This window comes from Somniosus microcephalus, chromosome 12, assembly GCF_052327205.1.
Source record: "Somniosus microcephalus isolate GS21.2 chromosome 12, FLI_Smic_1.0, whole genome shotgun sequence".
NCBI lineage: Eukaryota > Metazoa > Chordata > Chondrichthyes > Squaliformes > Somniosidae > Somniosus > Somniosus microcephalus.
In genome coordinates this window covers 196,004,266-196,008,320 of record NC_140998.1, presented here as the reverse complement: position 1 = coordinate 196,008,320, position 4,055 = coordinate 196,004,266, and the positions used below count along the sequence as shown (strand labels likewise).

The 4,055-nt window shown below is 47.3% G+C and overlaps 1 long non-coding RNA gene across 1 annotated transcript; it reads left to right on the top strand.

Annotated features, from left to right (window-relative positions):
• The first annotated feature begins 6 nt into the window (after positions 1–6).
• On the top strand, positions 7–3,310 carry LOC147109862 (uncharacterized). The gene is made up of 2 exons (XR_015080442.1): positions 7–579; positions 3,080–3,310. It is a non-coding gene; the product is annotated as an uncharacterized LOC147109862 (long non-coding RNA).
• The last annotated feature ends 745 nt before the right edge of the window (positions 3,311–4,055 follow it).

Sequence of the window (4,055 nt, the reverse complement as noted above, 5' to 3'; positions counted from 1 at the left end):
GCGCAGAGATCTCAGAGCAGGAACTGCCAGAGTGGCACTGCTAATAATAACATCAATAAACATGAAAAAGGACATAAGCGAGAAGATGAATTAGCAATTGGACATAATGCAATGATGAAGTGTCAAACACGGCGGGCACCAAAAGACAAAGTGGGTGTTCTATTCCACAGATTCCAAATTCCAGGCCCAGGTCTGCGGCCTGAAGCTGTCATAACAAACAACCAAACATACCTGTAAAATGCTCATCAGTATGTTTTCAGTAATTAATAATGTAAGACAGACAAAGATGAATAGAGGTAGACAGATAGCTAGATAGAAAGCTAGATAGACAGACAGACAGATAGATAGAGAGACTGATAGATAGATAGAGAGACAGATAGATAGATAGATAGATAGAGAGACAGATAGACAGATAGACAGATAGAGAAACAGATAGATAGATAGATTGAAAGATAGATAGATAGATAGACAGACAGACACTTTCAGTTTAACTACCCATTACCCCAATAACTCCTGACACTATTCCTGTTTTGTGATTCAGGTGTCAAGAGCAACCCTTCCCAGTTGGAAATTGTTCAGGTATGTTGTCCAGCAATGTTTCATTTGCAGACAGTATAAAAATATTAAACTAATTAAAGAGAGAATCTGAGGCGTATTCACCAAGTGGTGACAATGGGTCACGGGGATCAGGAGGTTGCCATGCTCTGTCACAATGCTTTGTTCATTCATTCGAATTTCGAGGGCCCTTCGCTTGACCTCAGCATCGCTCAACTAAGGCAGAGAACAAATCAGCCAGAATTCCCATCGATGATCTTATCCACTGAACGTTGTTCCAAAAGTGCAGATCGCTTTTGAGCCAGTGATGTGTCTGACCAACATACGAAGCTAGCATCAAGCTTAAGGGTGTCTGGACTGAACTGGCGAAAATCCACACAGGTAGAGTTTCTGCTTTGCTGATGTGAAGTGAGCACTCACTCCGCTAGAGGGAGACCCTCCGTTTATTTGTGTCCGTAGAGTTCGGACTCAGGTGGGTGAGAGCCAAGGCCTTGCGTTCCCAAGTGTGTGCAAGCACAGAGTTATATCCTAATGTGTAGAGAGGCTACTTAATCACAGCTGCTTTAGTGGGTAAACATAAAATAACATTGAGATGTTTGACACATTTTGTACTAGATGATAATGATATTATCTATGTGAGAGGTTCACAGAAAGGAGAAGCAATGAGTGTTTTTGGTGTTAATATTATGTGGAGATGTTATGAATTACAGGAACATAGAAACAGGAGGAGGCCATTCAGCCCCTCCAGCCTGTTCCGCCATTCAATCAGATCATAAGACCATAAGATGTAGCAGCAGGAGTCGGTCATTTGGCCCCTCGAGCCTGCTCCGCCATTCAATAAGATCACGGCTGATCTGATCTTGGTCTGAACTCCACTTCCCTGCCCGCTCCCCATAACCCTTCACTCCCTTATCGTTCAAAAATCTGTCTCTCTCCAGCTTAAATATATTCAATGACCCAGCCTCCACAGCTCTCTGGGGAAGAGAATTCCAAAGATTCATGACCCTCTGAGAGAAGGAATTCCTCCTCATTTCCGATTTAAATGGGTGTCCCCTTATTCTGAAAAGATGCCCCCCTAGTTCTAGATTCCCCCACGAGGGGAAACATCCTCCCTGCATCTACCCTGTCAATCCCCCTCAGAATCTTATATGTTTCAATAAGATCCCCTCTCATTCTTCCAAACTCCAACGAGTGTAGGCCCAACCTGCTCAACCTTTCTTCATAAGACAACCCTTCATCTCCGGAATCAACCTCGCAAACCTTCTCTGAACTGCCTCCAATGCAGGTATATCCTTCCTTAAATAAGGGGATCAAAACTGTACGCAGTACTCCAGCAGATCGTGGCTGATCTGCCACCTAACTCCATAGATCCGGCTTGCTCCATATCCCTTAATACCTTTGGTTAACAAAAAGCTATCAATCTCAGATTTAAAATTAACAATTGACCCAGCATCAATTGTCATTTGCAGAAGAGTTCCAGACTTCTACCGCCCTTTGCGTGTAGGAGTGTTTCATAACTTCACTCCAGAAAGGTCTGGCTCTAATTTTTAGGCTATGTCCCCTAGTCCTAGAATCCCCAACCAGCAGAAATAGTTTCTCTCTCTATCTACCCTATCAGTTCCCCTTGATATCTTGAAAACTTCGATTGATGCAGGAAGTTGGAGAGTAGTCGACTGAGCTCTGTTGCGGAAATATCGATGTATGACTTGACCCAGTCACATCTGTCCGATGTTGCATAACTTGGAATATGTCACAGAGTAAAGGATTCTTGTTGAGTCCACTGGTCCATGCGGCTTTGGCCTGTGTTGAGACCAGGAGTTAACAATTTTGCAAAACGCCAATTAGGATGACGGGTGTCGCCAATAGAAATGAACAAACATGCCCCCTTTTTAAAGGGGGCACAGACAATAAACTTCAAATCATGAGTAAAACAAAATGAAGCATGAAATTAAAGCAAAATGTTGTTCGCGGTGTCGATGATGCACTCCATGCCCTCTGGTGTCCACCGGTCGCGGAAGGCCTCAAGCGTACCAGTGGACACCAGCGGCTCCCTCTCCAGAGACTGCCGGCCGCAGACATAGCCACGGAAGAGAGGCAGGTGGCCGGGCCACACGAGCCCCTCGACTGCCTTCTCCCTGGACCTGCGGATGGCCACCTTGGACAGGCCCAGGAGCAGTCCCACGAGGAGGTCCTCTGACTTGGCCCGCTCCCCTCCTCCCCAATGGGTGGCCAAAGATCAGGAGCGGGACTGAAGTGCAGCCAGAAGTTGAGAAGGGGCTGCAACCTCGTGCACTCAACATACACGGCGAACACGGGCTCACCCAGACCGCAACAATTGCCGGCCACCTGGGAGAACCAGGAGCTGGAGATCAGGTTGTTCTGCCAAGTGCGAAGTAAACGGGCTGAAACTTTCCGTTACTGGAGCAGAACCTTGGCTTTGCTCAAGCACTAAGTGCACAGCGATGGATCATCTCCCACCTTCAAGGAACCCAGTGACAATGGATGCACATTTCTCTCTCCGCAGGAGGACCGTCAGATCGAATATGCCTTATTAAAGCTGCACACTTCAAAAGCAGGAGAGAGGCAAACAAGAAAAGTTCCAAAGGAAGAGGTTCCTAACTCTGAGGTGACAGTGTATGCGATTGTGATTCACTAATCTACACATCCAACTTTTAGTGGATGAAGTGAAATTGTTCCATTTATTGCTTTGCGAGAAAGTCTGTACCAGTTAATGGGAATAAATCTGTCCATGTTATTATGGTATTCCGACTGATAAATCACTGACAGCACTCAGGGATTGAACACTTCTGACATGGATTTCATAATTTGTTAATACATTGACTGTTCCTAATTATTTATCTACGTTTCCCATTCCGTGCAGTATTACGCTCTCACGGGACAAGTACAGCAAGGAGAGTTTCAGAGTGAAACCCTTCCTATTCTACCACATTAGAAGATTATATTCTGTATTTCCTACGTAACCTTGGTCATCCAGAACTCAGCTGCCCGTGTCCTAACTCGCACCGAGTCCCGATCACCCATCACCCCTGTGCTCGCTGACCTACATTGGTTCCTGGTTAAGCAACACCTCGATTTCAAAATTCTCATCCTTGTTTTCAAATCCCTCCATGGCCTCGCCTCTCCCAATCTCTGAAATCTCCTTCAGCCCCACAACCCCCCGAGATATCTGCGCTTCTCTAATTCACCCCTTTTGAGCATCCCTGATTATAATCGCTCAACATTTGGTGGCTGTGCCTTCTGTTGCTCAGGCCCTGAGCTCTGGGGTGGGGAGGGGAGGGAAGGGGAGTGTTCGGGTAGGGCGGGGAGGGTAGGGGTGGGATGGGGAGGGGAGGGGCGGGATGGGGAGGGTAGGGGCGGGGAGGGGAGGGAAGGGGAGTGTTCGGGGAGGGGAGGGGAGGGAAGGGGAGTGTTCGGGTAGGGCGGGGAGAGAGGGGTGGTGTGGGGAGGGTAGGGGCGGTGTGGGGAGGGGAGGGAAGGGG